Source organism: Marmota flaviventris, chromosome 3, assembly GCF_047511675.1.
Source record: "Marmota flaviventris isolate mMarFla1 chromosome 3, mMarFla1.hap1, whole genome shotgun sequence".
NCBI lineage: Eukaryota > Metazoa > Chordata > Mammalia > Rodentia > Sciuridae > Marmota > Marmota flaviventris.
The window spans coordinates 177,076,697-177,095,006 of record NC_092500.1 but is presented as its reverse complement, the minus strand read 5'-3'; the positions used below and the strand labels follow the sequence as shown (position 1 = coordinate 177,095,006).

Genomic DNA, 18,310 nt, shown 5'->3' with positions numbered 1-18,310 from the left:
TCGGTGCTCCCCAGGACGTGTGCTCCCACGCTGACCACCTGTCCACCCACACCTGTGGTCAGCACACCGCACTCCCCAGGCCTCCTCGGAGTCAGGAACCTGGCATTCCCCACATCCCTGGCTGTCACAACTCCATCTCTGAGAAGGATGCGCCTCTGTCTGTACCCCCAGGGTTCACGCAGCTGGTGCCTGCACCAGCCCAAATCGCAGCCTCCCACCTTCCTGCTAACCTCCTCCACACTCTCAGGCCTCCGTCTTCAGGGGGTTATAAATGGATCCTGACCACAAAAGCCAGGGACTCCTGAGTCTCCACCTGCCATGTCCCCATGCCATGAGGCTCCTGAGAAACTTGGCCAGACAAAGACGCAGAAGTGAATCATAGTGGAGTTGGAAAACTCAGTTGTCAAAGCAATGGAGGACAGAAAGGGAGGCTCCCCTGTGCAGGTGGCCTCATGTGGCCGACACTTAGGGCCATCTGTGAAGACAGTCTTACAGTAACGTTTCTCTTCACGTTATGATATGAATTTTAATGCTTATATAGAGTCGGAAGCTTGAGGGTCACATGTTCTGTGTACTTCTATTTCTACCTAATTTTCCTTTTCTCAAAAACAATTGAATTATGAAATAAATATGTGATTTCTCTGCCAGTTGGCCTCTCCGGTTTGCATTTTGAGATAGATACCATCCACTGAGGAAAATATTCCCTGAAACTTGCAATATAGTTATACCCAGGTGGTCTCCAATCAAGATTGGGTTTTGTGGGTTGGAGCTGTGGCTCAGTAGCAGCATGTGTGAGGCACTGGGTTCCATCTTTAGCACCACATAAAAATAAATAAATAAAATAAAGGTATGCTATCCATCTACAAATACACACACAAAAAAACAACTTTTTTTTTTAAAAGATTGGGTTTTGTGACTTCGTATAGGGAAGAGAGTACACCTGTGGGAATGTACATGGGGTTGCTGAGAAGTTTCCTTCTTTGCCAACTACAATGTTATTATCTTTGCAACAGATGATAAGACATAAGAGATGGAAACGTTAAAAGTCTGGATGTCCAGAGTGGGAGAGCAGAAGAGTGCACTGACCAGGTGTAAAGCAAGGGTGCTTCACATGGCCCCGAGGGAGGCAGGAACAGAGAGAGGGTCCCAGTCCCACCTGGCTTCAGGGACTGGCAGATATTTGGCTGTTTGAGGGAAACACTGAACTCTTGTGTCACCTGCGACCAAATCCACTGAGCACCCAGGGTTCCAATGGCCTGTGGAGCACTTGGCTGGGGCTTCTTTTGTGTCTTTTTACATGACCTGGGGGCTTGGCAAGGATGGCATCTGAACTGGGCTTTAGGAGGCAGTTCCGCCCAGGCCTGGGACCGCAGCCCTGGAGGTGGTGACTTCCACCTGCCACACTGCAGGAGGGTTCTGTCCTGACAGCAAAAATGGTACTGAAATGCTCCACCATCTCTGACTCCAGTTAGGCACCAAATGCCAGCGGAACCCAAGATTCTGAATATCCATGAGCCAAAAAAATCCAGTTATGCAAACAACAACCCCAGAGTGCAGTGTCTACTACCAGTGTGCCAGGGTATGAATACGGTGACCGTCCATGTGAAGGTGACAACCCCATGCTGCTTTGCAGGTCCATCTAATGCTTACAGGCTAAGTGCTCACACACACACACACACACACACACACACACACACACACACACAGGATGAAGAGACTGCCCAAAGAAGCAGACATTCATTTTGACAATGACTTACGTGTCTGATGCACAGAGGAGACTCTTACTTTCTTTGCAGGAGACGTTTGCCTGTGTTGATAATGACAGTGACTTTCCTGGGAGCCTCATGAACTATCTCAGTAATTTATAGCCATGAGCTCTAGAGATCATTTATAGATGTCAGTGCTCACAGTGTTACTCAGAATACGCACCTCCCTAGGTTGAGAGAGCGTGTCCTTTACATTATCAAAGTTCTAAAATCTAGAAATATACTCAATCTAAGATTAGCTTGAAGCAGCATTTCCTCTGCCCCCAAAACTTGTCTAAGAACTTTATTTGGATCAAGGAGGAAAGAAATATCAAAAAACAAACAAGTCAACAAATAAAGACGTGTCAATAAAAATGTCTAAGAGACTTTATGTGGGTTGAACTTTCTGGAGAATTATCTGTTTTATTGTCTTTTCTATCACCCGATCTCGAAACTTGATTTTTACACCACATCCTGTCACACCGCCAAGGGAAGCTGTGTTTATGGGGCACAATTACTCTTCATCGCGGCTGTACCTGGCTTCTTCTGAAGCTTTTATTGTTTCTTCAAAAGGTCACTTAGGAAGCTGCAGCATGATGGAACGCATTATCATACAGGAAGCTCCACACTTGGTTCCTAAATGCCTGCAGGCCTCCCCAGTGTCCTGTACAAAACAACCCCTAAAGCTACCCCTGTCGGGAGGTGGAAGCAGTCCACCAACTCAAGTCAGCTTCTGGCTCACACCTTCTCACAGTTAATGATCTCACTCTGACACAGGAGAAATCCTGCACACCCCCTGGAGGAAGCACTGGGAGCCCCGTGTCAGTGTTTGGAAGAGCTGGAGGAAGGGCTCTGGGGACCCAAGGGCTGGCATGGCACTCCTTGCTTCCAGCGGGTAGACTCTGAGCTGGCCAAGAGGGCAGTCTCACCCTGAACCCTGACTGTGCCCAGGGCTTTGGGAACACAGCCCTAGTGAACGGTGTCTCCCCCAAACTACACTGAGTTCATTCCAATCGAGCTTCTCTTGCTGGGTTTACAGGCAATGTTGAACCACGACCTACTAAAAACTTCAGCGCTGCTTTTAAATACTGATAAAATGATTCAAATTGATGTACAATAGCAGAATTCTGAAATGTCAATGTAGCACTCTGTGTTATAGATTCTACATCTTTTTAGGGAACTTTGCTATGGTTTATTTTTAGGTCTCAAGTTTTTAAAAATATATATAGTATTTAAATCTACAAAACTATCCCTCGGGAGATTTCCCATGGAAAGTGAATTTAAAAGACTTCAATGATCAGTCATCCGACTGCCAAAGACTAATAATATCTTTACAAATCCAGAGAGCAGCATACTCCACCTTGAAGCCACCAGCCTGCAAGAATGCAGGCCACAGAAACGGGTTCTGCATTTTGTTAAGCCACAGCAACTTAAAAAAAAAAAATCAAGGAGTTTGTGTGAAAACATTATTAAGAGTTACATTCAAAGTGTGGCTATTTAGCGATTCCAGGTCTCTCTGTTTTCCAGTGATTTCTTCGTCGGTCATAAATGCAGCAAAGTTACTGTGAACCAAAAGTGCTCATCAAAACAAGATGCAAGCCTCAGGCCGATGGGAATGTCTGCTGCACGCCTTCTGCAGTCATGAGCTCTGAGCCTCCTTTAGACTTACTCCTGTGACTTCTCGTGGGACAGTCACTGCAGTTATCCCAGACGGCTAGCCTTAGGTGCTGGACCAGCTCTCATCCTCCCAGGGACCTGTGTGGAGGGGTGGAGAGCTGCTCCCCACGCAGTCCACTTCCCTGCCCTGCTGAGCCCTGAGGACAGGCAGGTCCAGCCTGGGTTGCAGCACTGGTGTAAAGGTTCAACTGAATTGTCCACTTGACCGGATTAAGAGATGCTGAAGAGCTTCTGGGTGTGTCAGTGAGGGGTGTCTAGGAATGATCGGCATGTGGGACAGTAAACTGAAGTGGAGACCCTCCCCAAGTGTGGGCGGCACTGTCTGGGGGGTTAGAGGCTTGGATGCAATAAGAGAAGAACAAGGGAGCAGCAGCAGATGCAAGCTCCGTTCTTCTTGAATGGGTTCTTGATCGCTGCCATGGTCAACTGAGGACATCAGACTCCTTCCTTCACTCTTCCAAAGTGGACTCTGCCAGTGACTCTCAGGGAGCTCCCAGAAACCCTTGGCCTTGGGCAGGGGCAGCACCATTGATCCCTCTTGTTCTGTGGCTTCAGCCTCTTGGACTGCAAGCTCCTGGTTCCTCCAGCTCTCCAGCCTGCAGCTGGCCACTGTGGACTGTCCAGCTTCTCGTCGTGTAAGCCAATCTAATAAATCCCCTTTCTATAATCATACCTCCTGTTGATTCTGTCCCTCTAGAGAACCCTGACGAATACCACAGAAGGGTCTTCTGCCAGGCAAGCTGGGAAATCATGGTTGGAGAAGAACAGCTTCCACTACGTGCTCTGAGGCCTGGTCCCCAGCACTGACACCTTCAGGTGTCTGCAGAGAGCCACCACCTCACACGTTTACAAAATATTCCCATTTGGATAATGTTCTTTCTTAGGGAAAAAAAAATCTCTTAGTAATCTAAGAAAGGCTGTCATGTGCAAAAATAAGGAGAGTGTTTTCACACATACATGCAGTAAAAAGAATAGGCTGACAAATGCCCTCATTTTATTAACTGTATTTATTTGCAGTCACCTGGAAAGAAAGGGAGGCTAAGGCTGCATCCTTGCTTAAACTAATCTCTGTGACTCAATTGAGAAGAAAAGTTAATTAACGCTGAACTTCCTGAAGTGCTTAATGGACCCACATTTTAAAACATAGCCTGTTACTTAAGAATGAAATCTAGGGTGTGTGTGTGTGTGTGTTTAGTTTTTAAACCATTTAGATATATATCTATGTCATTCTTTATAGTTGCTGTTGGTTTCAAATTGATTTGTTCACCCCTTCTTCTATTTAATTCACTCCATTCCTCCCACATGTTAAGTTTTATTATCAAGCTGTTACTTTATATTTATGTGAGGGGTCCCCCATGAAAAGAGCCTCCAAATTTTCCAAAAATAATAGTGAAGAGGATATTGAAGACATTTAAACAGAATGTGAACCTCTGAGCCTCAGGGAGAGACATCAAAACTCTGTCCAAGTCCAGAATGGGAGTCAGACAACCCAAGATTGGATTTTCTGGACCTATTTTGCTCTTTTCATCGAGCAACTTGCTAACAAATCATGAAGCAAAGCAGTCACAGCTAAGGATTCCAGGGGTGTGACCTGAAATATTTCACAATTCTAAATTTGTCCTACAAATTCAAACCAAACCTGCCCTAGTGTTCTCTGCACTTGTGAAGTCCTGTCAGCTCTGACAAGTCACCAGGAAGGAATCTGGATGACTCACCTTCTTACTGGTTGGTGACATGACCCTCCGACCTTCTGTGTTGAGGACATTTGAAACTCAGGTGGGGAACTCAGAGTGAGTTGGGGTCAGACATTCACATGGTGGGCATGGAAATGGAAGGACGGGAGTTATCTCCTTCCACGTGATTCTCCAGCTACACCCAGCCGGTGAGTATGGTTTTCTGGAACTATCTTGCTCTGTGCTAGAACTTAGGGTCAGCACAGGGTTCCTTCTCAAGACAGGTTCTTGCCAGTTCTGAGCTGGGGACTGAGAGCAGCTGGATTGTGCAGGGGCCTGTCGTCCACTATCTCACCAGGAAAAGAAACACTGGTTCAACCGTTGGGTGAATGCTAGACTAAAGGTCTGTGCGCAGTTGAGAGGCAGGAGAAGAAGTCCTGAGCCGTGGTTAAGCTTCAGAGAAGAGAGGACATTTGCCCAGGCGTCAGGCATCTGCCAGTCACACCCAGCCAGTGGGCGCCCTGGGGACAGAGAAGCCCACAGGAAGGCCCTGGGTGAAAGGTGCAGCATGTTCCTGGGAAGAGCAAGATGAGCGGCCACCTACCCTGAGGCTCCTTGACCAGTGCAGCAGGTCAGGGTGCGAAGGGGCCAACAGGGTAGGGGACTGGGAAGGGTGGATGCACTGGCCGGGGGCGTGGAGTGGGATAAATGCGGCAGAGCTCGCTGGTGAGGGGTGGGCGGCCCTGAGGAGCAGTGCGGGCGCTGTGCCCTGTGTGTGTGGACGAGGTAGGACAGAGGTCAGCGCCGAGGGCCTGGGGATCTGCAGTCTCTCCCCACAGGCCGTCCAGTCCTGGAGCAACGTGAGCCTTCACGGAAGACTTCTTCTACGAAATCACTTAAAAGTGCCTGGGACGTTTTTGGATGCAGAAGGCGAGGACGTCAGCCCTCACAGAGCACAACAGGGAGGAAGAGCAGTGGGCTATAACCACAGGGTGGCCAGATGGACGCGGCACACAGCTCAGGGGACGCACTGGTCACCGGGCCTTCACAGCCACCTTTTCCTTTCTGTTTCTTCCCAGTTACCGACGCATCCTGTGGCAGGCCGTGGCACACAGAAGCAGGACACAGGGTGAGAGGTCCCTCGGACACTTCTGTGTTCTGAGCAGGAGCTTCTAGGAGCCGCCATGAGTGACCGTCACACAGCAGCAGCCTGCAGGAGTCTGTTGGTGCTGAGCTGGCCTGGCACCGCCCTCAACACGTCCAACGGGGCGCATCTCACACATTCCAACAAGCAAGATGGTCATGGGGACAATTGCTACTCCCAGGCAAAGGTGAGGTTTTAATATTATTGTCCTAAGTGTGACTTCCGCCTGATGAAGGCACTAAATTATACAAAGCAGCTTGGTCTAATAATACTTCATTTTCATTGATGAGGTATATTTGCAAGTATAATTTCTTGATTTTTTTTCCCCCAACATATTGATGTGTGCGTTGGGGGTGGTGGTGTGGACAGTGGATCAGGGACAGAACCCAGGGCCTCATGCATGCTAGGCAATTGCTCTACCATTGAGTTACATCCCCAGACCTGGCCCAATGTATTTATGGATGTTAAAGTGAAGGAGGGAGAAGGAAGAAGGGAGGGAGGGAGGGAGGCAGGGAGGGAGGGAGAGAGGGAGGGAAGGGGTGGGGAGAAAGAGAGAGAGTCTAGTCCTCTGCTTGGGAACACCTATCTGGCACATCCTGTTCCCTGATGTGCACTGACTCACTGATGAGACCCCTTAGCCAACACAGATTCACAAAGCCCCGACTCTGCCTCAGACATTTTGCTAGGTGCAAAGTTAATAGCTCAGTGCGTGTCCAGGAGGATGGAGCTGACTTCTAGCACTATCAGGCTGCCTATGAAGGGGCATTGTCTGCTAATCAACGCACACTGAACACAGAGGATCTTGCAATGCACAGCTCTGTCTCCCTCCAGGGCTCAGAGAGTCTAAGGAGGGGTGTCACCACGGCATCACTGAGTACCTAAGGATGAGTGGCCACAAGGGAGGATGCACTAGCTGGAGTCACATGGCTGTTCCTTGAGGAGGTGGTGGCCACAGGATGCAAGCACAGGCAGCCCATGTACAGGCAGCCACGCACCATGAGATATGGCTGCTTCTAAATGAGCCACCTGTGCTCTCCAAGGGGCGCATGGCTGGCGGGAAATGGCACGGGCACGGGTGATGGCAGCTGGTCTCTTCAGCTTCACAAACACAAAACACACAGACACATTCATGAACACACAGGGAGACCCAGAAGCAGCACCAGGAAGTCAGACCACCTTGTCTCACAGACCTTGTGTGATTTATCTTCAGTTTTATTCCTGTTACCTGCAGGTAATAACTAAAGCAGCCACTTGCCCTGTAAGGGTCTCTTTTTATAATTTGTTGTTTTTTTTATATAGAAATAACATGTCTAAAAATATGAAATTCAACAAGTTTTTGTTTTAAACTCTGAAACTATTTCTTAAAATGCCTTGACTTTTCCAATCCTCTGACTAACTGGCACTGATTCTAAAGTGTCTCATTATAGGAACTAGTCCTATATAGTCCTCATGGCCAAGTACAAATGAAAACTTTTATAATATACACTTAAATAATTTAATATGATTTGATATAAAAGTGAGACAGAATTTAAAGCTAGATTGAATATAGAGTTCAATAGCTTGATAAATCAAATACCAATCTATAGAGAGCCAACAGAAAAGGTGGCCAGTGAAAAATTATTCAGCCAATGTGTCTCCAGCACCAAAATAGAATGCATTCGAATTGTAATACAGTTTTATATTTTAAATACTGATAAATACTTTCAATAATGAATTGTTTAATCATGAATATTTCTGCGAAATTGAATATTATTATTATTATTATTATTATTATTATTATTATTATTATTTTGGGGGGTACTGATGATTGAATTCAGGGCACTTGACCACTGATCCATATCCCCAGCCCTGTTTTGTATTTTATTTAGAGACAGGGTCTCACTGAGTTGCTTAGCACCTTGCTTTTTCTGAGGCTGGCTTTGAACTTGCGATCCTCCTGCCTCTGTCTCCTGATATATAATTACTTTTAAATGTAAGAATATTCAAACAGTCTCAGAATACGATTTGTTTTTGTGTGTGTTTTACTATATTGCTTAAGGAAAATTAAATTTATCAAATACAAATGGTGGAGGAAATGGAGGAGGAAATTTAGCAACACATCAGATGAGGTGTTTTTAGAACAATCACTTCTAAGTAGTACAGATTCCTTAGCATATAACTTCAGTTTCTTTGGTCTAAAACTCAGTGATGCTTACATTCATATTTGTTTCTTTTTTGAAGAGAATATCCAAACTGACAGCTACTTTTAAAATATTTTTAGATCAATACAGAAACAGCTGACTAATCTGCTATTTTCACCCCAGGGTTTGAGTGTCCACCACTGACTTAGGAAGCAGAGTTGACTGTCCAGGCCTTATGGGACCCACAGATGCCATCTGGAGGCACTGGGCAGTTCTGTCTGAGCTGAGAAAATGGGTAGAATCAAGGACTCTGTGTAGGCCTGGCTGGAGGGTTCTGGCACAGTGGGTCAGTGGCCGGAGCCCAGCGGGGTTCTAACTCCTTGGAGGGCCTGAGGCTGAGAGGCACCATAAGCACAGACCGTGCAGACCCCACACAGGGGCAAAGACCAAACTGCAGAGCGCAGGGGGTGGGGGGTGGAGGACGGGTGGCGGCAGGCGCTGGATGGGGAACAAGTCCACCCAGCCAGGCTTCTTTGAAGTGGACCTCCCCTCCCAGTCCTAGGAGAACTTCCTCCCAGAGCTCCCCAAGTCCTCCTTGGGTCCAGAAGACAGGTGCCAACAAACTGTAAGAGATCTTACCACTTCTCTTCCCATCTACTGAGGCAGATCCATATGATTAGCCAAAAAATGTAATATGACTAATCATCATTTTTAGAGGTCCCAAGGAGGGACTTCATCCTTGATCATTTAGAAGCTAATTTAAACTTTCATTTCCCCAGAAAGTTTTCAGCTTTGGATTATGAAACATAACAAACCTAGACATGCCAACTATTTCCATGTAAATTTACCCAAATCTGCTCCTTCTCACCTGAAGTCTCGGGAGACAACTCCTGGTATAGTCAGTGGCCAGAGCCTGTAACTGACCGCTGCTGCACGATTACCTGCTAATCTTTCCTCTCTTCATTTATGCTCCTACTTCTTGCCAAAAAGTCTTCCGAGAGATTGGCAAAGCCTCTCCTGGACAGTGTTCAAGACCCCGAGAGAGCAGGAGAGTGACAGAGGGGTGGGATGGCCCAATCTGAGAGAGGCTGAGGACACAATGATCAGAGAGGGCTGTGGGCCGGGGAGGGACAGAGGAGGAGAAACCGGACAGCAGAGCCCTTTCCAGAACCCCTCTGGCCCAGTCTTGGCACGGCCAATCCTGTTCTGCTCGTTTTCCAGGAGTTAAGTGTGAATGGTCACGTTATATCTCCCTTCCCCCACACTGTAGAGGTGCTTATAAGGAAAAGGAAAAGATTTATGAAAACATCTTGAGCTCTTCGTAAATAAAGTCTGCAGGACTACACGGGACCTCAGCCATGTGGAATTTGTCGCTGCTCTTGTGATTCATATGTTGCTACTTTTACTGTTCTACAACTAACAGGCACAAAGGGATGCCCACCCAGTGGGAGAAGGCAGGTCCTGGAGCCCTGGAGCATGATGGTCGTCAGTTTCAAAGAGCTGCACCACTGCCGGGCAGCCCAGCCTTCACAAGTACGCTTGCTGTTCCTCTTCTGAGCGTCTCCTCCTTTCAAAGGTCCTGCCGCATGAGCGCCGTCCTCAGCCTAACAGGGACTGGAAGGTGCCATCGTCTCATAGGGCCTGCTTCCCTGGCACTCCAACAGGGGCCACCTGGCTTGACCACAGCCCTGCAGCCTCACACTGCCGCTCTGGGAAGTGCTTGGCCTTGTGCATTTTCACACCTGCTCTGGGAAGCGCTTGGCCTTGTGCATTTTCACACCTGCTCTGGGAAGCACTTGGCCTTGTGCATTTTCACACCTGCTCTGGGAAGCACTTGGCCTTGTGCATTTTCACACCTGCACTGGGAAGCACTTGGCCTTGTGCATTTTCACACCTGCTCTGGGAAGCGCTTGGCCTTGTGCATTTTCACACCGAGACTTGAGGTTTCAGCATGAAAACATCATGGAGTGTGCAGTCCTCAAACCCCAACCAGAACAAAATAGGTAACCACAACCTCAATAAGCCAAGCAAGCCCGTGAGTGCCGGCTCCTCCCCAAGGGGCCAGCTCTACTCTCCTGCTCCTGTCGAGACACCGGCTCTCTGGAATGGCTGTGCCCGTGGAACCAGCGCCAGCCACCCTGGCACTTTCTCACAGTGTCCCCCTCCAACTTGCAAAGCTCCACCTGATTCATCAAACTTTCTTCAGCTCACCTGGAGCCTGCAGCCGTCGCCCCCTGAGGTGTCCTGGCAGGGACCCCAAGGTACCCAAGGTGAAGTCTCGCTCCAGCCAGTCTCCTAAGGGTACTGGGGCCCACGATGCCTTTGCACCCAGGCTGTCTTCCTGGGCTGTAGTGTTGCTCATGGATCCAAGTCACCCTGTCCTGCAAGGTCAGGCTCCACCCCTCTGGACATTCCTGCTCTGCCCTAGCTCTTCCTTCTGAGCATGCTTCATCCAGCGTGAACACACGAGGACTGGTGACTTTGTTTCTACCCTTCCCTGCTTCCCCAGGCTGGTAGCTCATCACCCCACACAGAGGGCGGCCTGCCTGAGCAGGGGCTCAAGGTGAGACCTGTGCTGCACAGTAAGTCCAGCACTTACAGAAACCACGAGACATGTCCATGTCACTATGTCTAATTTGTGCTCATTTTAACTCCAGACCATGAGTTTATGAATGCCTTTGACTCAACCAAAATATCAAGCACCTAATGTTTCAAAGTGTTTTTAAAACAAAATTCATTATCTTTCCACATAGGGAGAAATCTGTGCTGGCTTTTAGTATCATGAAAGTAAAAGTATGTCCTTCAAATTTTAATACTTCCTGATTTTAAAAATTTTGGAAGGAATAAAAAATAACATTCAGAGCTACATGGGAAGCTTCATAGTCGAGAATTTGCCTAGCATCCAAAAGGCCCTGGGTTTGATCCCCAGGGTGTGTGTGTGTGTGTGTGTGTGTGTGTGTGTGTGTGTGTTATTTATATATCAATGAAGATATATAGGTGTATAAAAATTAAAAGTTACACTGAAAATGTGATGTTAGGGAAATTTGAGAATGGATTAAATAATATTACTTGCAAACTAGAAAGGAACCTATGCAGTTTCTTATTTCTCTACGTTAATTTTCCAGAGAGGAAAACCCATCAGCTGGGTATGCGCTGATGTGGAACTGCTGGGTGCCACATGTACATATTAAAAGGACATTTTCATGTATGACTTTACATTAAACGAAGTTCATTTCAGAACTATTCAGCTCTAGAAGGGCAGAGTAGTACCTCTGGTCATGGTGAGTTAAGTTTGAGGATAAAAACCGAGTGGACAACAAGCCCGTCAGTTTTCAACAGCCAGTGACCTAGATAACAGTGTGGGTGTTCAAAAGGGGCAACACTTTTCCTTCACTTCTTGGTGAATGATTTTCTTATTGGCGTTTCCTATTAGAATCATAGTATTCCTTTAAGTTTGGAAATATGTTGTTTATTTTTCAATTATCAGTTCAACGATCAAACATTCAAATTACCACAGAAATACTATCTATGAATGAACAATTTCTTAGCATTTCCTTCGATTATTATATTGTGCAAGAGAACAGACAAATAATTTTTTCTCCTCAACAGGCCCGCTTCATAGAGGTCTTATTTCACCCTAAAGCATATTAGCATTTCTAGAAGTTTCCACTAGAGACAGTCATTCTGTGCGCAAAAATCACTGCCTCTGGAATTTCATTGATTTAGTTTTTCAATTCATGTTTCATTGTCCAAGCTACACAGTGGGCAGGGTTCCAATCAATTAATCAAAGCAATAGGGACCACACACACACACACACACCTGGCCTCTAGAGAGGTCAGGTCTCCTGACACTGACCCACACAACGGGCCAGACCACAGCCACTTCTCTTCATCCAAAGTTTCCAACTTGCACAGAGGAACTTTCCTGTCCAATTTGTGTACAGAATCATTTTCTAATTTTTAATAAAGGAGAGAGATTTCTTATTAGCTAATGACAAACCTTGACTCAGGAAGTTCTGCGATTCCTTAAAAGTTCTCTGTTTTTCCTGAGGAACTTGACAGCTCTGAGCTTTCCACCCTCAGCCGGAACCCAAGCCCCAGTGCCAAGATGTATTCCTGTTTTCATTCTCAAATGATTCACTGCTGAGCCCTGAAGTGATATTTTCACTTCTACCCATGATCTTCCTGTCAGTACCTCAGGGGGAGCACCTTCAACATCATTACCTTCTGCAATCCATGATCTATGCCAAAACAAGATTCACACCAAATACCGGGTCAAAATCCAACTTACCAACAGTAAACTCTTACCGCTCTTTAATTTTACCTTTGAAAATCTACCCTTCCCCATTTCCACATGCACACGTCACAGTCACCAAGGCAGGAACACTGGGGCCAGCTCAGCCCCCCCTCTCCTGTCTAGGTCCACACCCAAGCCCTTCCTAAGCCAAGGCACCAGGAGATACAAGGTCAATGCTCTTGGAATCATTATAAGAAATCCTGAAATTCCTTTAAGTTGAAATATGCCTTGATTTTCAGCATCACTGCGTTCAGGATGAAAGGTATCCACAGCAGTTCTTACTCACAGCCTGGGGAGCTGGGCGTGGCAGGAGGAGCTGCTGGCTGTGCCTGGGGCAGGAGGCTGCCGGTCTCCAGGGGCCAGGGAGGGAATCCTGCCCTGGCACCTGCCCATGGGCTGTGACAGGTACCTGGGGGGAGGGGTCCTCGGCACTCACTGCTGAACGGTGCTATTTGTACCACCTCCGACTCCAGGCAGATTGCAGTTCAGTGTCTCTGGGGGCTGCAATGCTTGTTCCCTGTCCCTCGGTCTCAGGGCCTCATGTTAGATTTTGGCAGTCAGAATTATTTTTTTTTATCATTGCTTTCAAAAATGTTTACTTAGGAAAAAAGTCACTTCAAGATGATGTAGAAGCCCAAAAATAGCCCTTAAATAAATGTACTTATGTCAGAACTCATGGAGGAGAGTAAGAAACAATTCTGACTCTGAATAGATTTTGTGACTCTTTCTTTTCATGTCCTTATTAAGGATGCCATGACAGGTAAGAAAAATCCAAGCCTGGTGACCTGTGACCCCATGTTTCCTTTCTGACAGGGTGTCCTGGTCTCCGAGGCTTTTACCTTCCCAGAAAGGACCTCTGTAAACTCGATATGTCAGTGAATAAAACGTTCAATGCTTCTTTTTGTCACCTGGAGCAAAGGGAGCCTGCATCACGCCTCCTCCGCAGCTGGCCACCACTGCATGAGGGGCCTTTGTCTTCAGGCCTTCATTTCACGTCTCACCAAGTTGTAATCTTTGCCTGGAAAATCACGGAAATGCGGAGGGCTTGGGGGCTGGGCTTCCGGGCCCTTCTGCAGCATGCTGGGCTCTGTGCTGGCCCAGGGCCCCTCCCGCCCTGGGGGGCAGTCAGAGTCAGACAGGTTGTGGCCTCCTGGGGTTCTGTGCAGCACTGTAGGCTGCACTGTCCACCTGTCCTGGTGTGCCTGACATGAGTCAGCCAAGGCCACAAGCATGCCCTCCGCGGGCAGGACACTGGGCCGTGTGCCCATCTCCACCTCTACTTTGCCTCCTGATGTTCACTAAACCACCTTGGATTCTCCTCCTGCCGCTTTCCCTCCCTCACAGGTCGTGAGAGCACCTGCACCTCCCTCCCTCTGAGGCAGGGATGGCCATCCACGTCCTGGGTGGGGGCAGCCCCTCCCGTCCGAGGGGGAGCGTGGCAGTCAGGCTGAGGCCCCTCTCAGAGGCGTCAGCCATGGTCACCGTGTTTTGTAATGTGTTTTGCAATTGCCAAGCACACGTTTTGATGTTTATCTAAGCACACACAGACACAGGCAGCCTGGCACACAGCTGTGTGGGTGGTAGTTTGTGTGGCACGAGGCGTGTCTGGACCTCTGGCACCTTTTCCCTTCATAAAATGGCCCCCCTCCCGTTTCAGATACACGTGGAGCTGTTTCCCGGGAGGTTCCCCGGGTTGCATTTCCACCACATTCAAATTGCCTGTGTGATATTTCCACTGGAAGTCATTCTTTTGAGGAAGCATGATACAAGACAATATTTTATAGACTTTTGTTTTCTGATAGGAGCAGAATAAAAATTCCATGTCCTGAATTCTCAGAAAAAGGTGCATGTTTATAAAAGTGATGGCTATGCCGGGACGTATCAACCAGGAAGATCTTCACTAACAACCAGAATGTCTGAAGGCTGAGACTGAAGTTCTAAGGATGTCACCACGTTTCCAAGAGTAACAGTGAGTTTTCCGCACACAATTTTTATTTTATTACACAATCCTTCCCTAAAACATCAGTTTGAGTACTGTTAGAAATCAGCCTGTTGCTCTTTTTACACATTTTTCCTTACAGCTGAGTATCACCATATCAAACTTTATAACTCTCCATGAGAGAATCCTGTCCACGGTTGTTCCCCAACTCAAAGGAATCCAACCTGGAGATGATTCCTTGGAGACACTCAACTCATTTTGGGGAAATAGGCCTAAATATCTGAGCATATGGAGATACATTTTAGATATGAACAAAAGGAACTTTGTCAGATTTAAGTGTTAGAAGTTTTCTGTTGGTTTCTCTTCCAAGCAAACCATGCCAGGTGCAAACCTCGTGTGCGTACCTCCAGCCCTGGGTCCTGCCTCCCTCTTGTCCCCTCCCATAGGCCACCATACGGTTCCTCTGCCAGGAAACTCACTATGACCCGACCTCTAACTGGGCGGCTGGTGATTCTGGTCCTCACCCCAGTGCAGCGCTCCTGAGGCAGCGCCAGCATCAGGGACCCTGCCTTCTGGACCCACGCCTGCCCTGTACTAGAGGCGGACCTGGGGCGCTCTCTGGACTCTCAGAAAGCCTCCTGCTGCCAGCTCAGCCCTTTCCTTGAGACGCGTGACAAATCCAAGCCACTCATGTTCCCTGCTCTCAGGTTTTGTCCTTGGTCTCTCCTTTCTGTGTCTGAGTCTCTGATTTGAAAGTCTTCCTGAGTCCTAAGTCCCATAGACACCGGCTCTGACTCTTCAGTGCTCTGTCCATGACCTTCCCACTCCAAGGCTGTATTTGCTGGGCCCCAGCATAGCTTCCTGCTGCCCAAAGCACCCCTGTTTCCTCTTCTGAGTTCATCTGACCTGGATCTCGTTCATGAATTGTCCACCTGACAAAATTGGCATGCCCGCACGTTGGATTCCCAAACAGGATAGCTTTTCAAATCCTGTCTGTGGTTATAACCTTCTCCATATCCTGAGTGGACTATCATGAGATTCCTTCTTCCAATACAAGGCACGAAATCAATTCCTTTTCTCTAGGTCCATAGAAATTGTCATTTTAGGTTCATTTCTCTCCAATCCACATTTCCTAGCATAGCAGGCTAGGTGTCCGAGCATCCTGAAATGTAGTTATTATATTCATGGTCCTATCAGATCTGAGCAAGAGCAAATGCAAAACACTTACATGGGATGAGGTTTGAGTGAAGTCAGTGGAATGGTCACAAGAACCAAAGAAAACACTGTCATTTCACATCCGAATTATCAACAAAGAACGTGAGAGAAAATACCTTGAATTAAACTGGAGGCCGAGAGGCACGTGCTGTGTCCTGAATAAAAAGGGACACTTGGTTGAAGACCAGTGGGCCTTTCAGTCTGACCTCAGACCAAGGAGGAAGCGACTGCAGATGTGCTGCTGCCTTGCTGTGGCTCCTGAGTCGCTGGAGGCCAGTGAGGGGAGAGCGGGGTCCTCAGCTTGGTGCTGTTGGGAGGTGGCCGAAACTTTACAGGTGGGGCCTCCTGAGGGCTTCAGCTCCATGGGGCCATGCACTTGAGGGAGACTGGAGGCCCTGATATTTTCTCTCAGGTCTGCCACCAACCAAGTGGCCTTGCTCTGCCACATGATTCCCACCATGACCTGCTGCCTTCACACAGGTCCAAAAATGTGCCCAACCAACTATGGACTGAAATCTCCAAAACCATGAGCCCAAATTAACCTTTGTTCTGCATACGTCAATTAGCTCAGGTATCTCGTTATAGTCACAAAGACTCTTAACACAAGTGGTAAATAATCACATAATGTGAGGCACTGATCTAAACTCCACATACATTTAGGTATTTGTGACAGTGGCCATGACGTGGTACCTGTTTTTACCTAACAAATGTACCGGTGTGGACCTCTTGGGACACCCTAACTGGAATGTGAACCCAGCTCTGCTGCTGCCCTGCTATGTGACCTTCCTTATCTAAGTCCTACCTATCTCTCTCTGGAAGTGACAGGGAGCAGGGCTTGCCTGGAACTCACTCACTGTCCCCCAGGGCACCCCCAAAATCCCTCCAAGTGGGACCTGAGGTAGGGTGAAAGACAGCAGAGGAGGGGCCCTGCAAGGGATACCAGAGCCACAGCCAGACTGATTCTTTGGGAAGATTTCCAAGTTGTAACTATGTAACATTGTGACTATGACAATACAGAATGCAACTTTACAACCTGTTTCATTTGCAAATAGTTTCATAATTGTCAATGGAAACTGCTCCTAAAAATTAAAAAAACAAAATTACATGTAAGCAATCATATTGTACATTTTGCTTTTATAGAAATGCACATCTGCAAAGTGTGTGAGTGTGTGCACACACTGCCTTTATGCTTTTATGGAATTACCTGAAGAAGAATCAAAATAACACAGTTCCTGTAAAGTCAAGGGTGAAAGAAGACACCAGAGTCACCCCAGAGGTGCTCCTGGTGGCCATGCCCTGTATCTATAGAGCCCTTCTGTCCTGAAGTGCAGACAGCGTCTGCAACTTGCTTCTTATCAACTGAATACGGCAGGGGCAGCGAATGTCCTGGAGCAGGTACAGAGAAGGTCCCACCATCCATTGACTGATCTGAGCTAGTCACAGGAGGTCCCCGAGTACACCTCAGGCATCAGGACTCTTGGAATGGGAGCTGGCCTCCAGTGGGGAGCAGTGCTCTGCTGTCCAGAGAGGACGAAGCAGGCATGACCTACCCAGGAGGGGCCCCGGTGGGGACTTGGAGCAGCATGGAGGAGCTGAGGGCCATAGGCAGCACACAGTTCTGTCCACAGCCGGGAGAAGACCAGCCCCAGGGGAGATGGCATCAGGCCGGCACCTGTGGCAGCTGTGTACTGCTTTAGGCCCAAGGTCATGGAGGCTTTCGAGGCAGAGACACCAGGTCCCTGTAGAGCTCCCTCCTATCTAAAACAGCTTTGGAAAGTCACCTGCCAGCAGATGTGGGGAGAAAGCAGAGCTTGTTACGGCTTTCCCAACAGTGTTCGAGCTGCAGTGGTGGCCATCCAAGAGCAACCCTGCTCTACCGACCTCATCTAAAATCCACACCCAGAAGCCACAGCTCCCTGAGATGCTCCACAGCATGGCACGCATATCGCAACTGTATTCTGTATGGAAATAAAATAAAACCTGTGAGTGTTGGTGTGGGTTCATGTTCAGGCTGCTTATTTTCTCATCCTTCTGAACCCATTCCATTTTTTCCATGGGTTCACAGCACAGCTATAAACAACTTTTAAAACCCTTGGATAAAAAGGTGCTTTGGCAAGATTTTCTGTAATATAATTCACTATAAAATCCATAAGGGAGATGAATGCTATTCTTCAAATAAAATGCCTTAAGTCAGTATTTTCATTGCTGTGATCAAAAGTCCCAGAAAGAACAACATAGAGGAAGAAAAGTTTATTTTGGTTCAGGGTTTCAGAGGTTCAGTACATAGATGGCTGGCACCATAGCTCCGGGCCCAAGGTGAGGCAGAACATTATGGTGAAAGGATTTGGCATGGGAAAGCAGCTCAGGAAATGACAGCCAGGACCAGGAACAAATACAAACCCAAAGGCATGTCACCATGACAAAAACTGCAAGTTTTTAAAAAATCTTTTTGCTTTCTTTCTGCTTCTGATTACCACAGTGAACTTGGTTAAAAGCTGTC

General features: G+C 47.6%; 1 protein-coding gene across 1 annotated transcript in view; it reads right to left on the bottom strand.

Annotated features, from left to right (window-relative positions):
* Csmd1 (CUB and Sushi multiple domains 1) overlaps positions 1-18,310 on the bottom strand; it is a 1,338,703-nt gene that overhangs the window by 258,343 nt on the left and 1,062,050 nt on the right. The gene's annotated exons all lie outside the window — the stretch shown is intronic.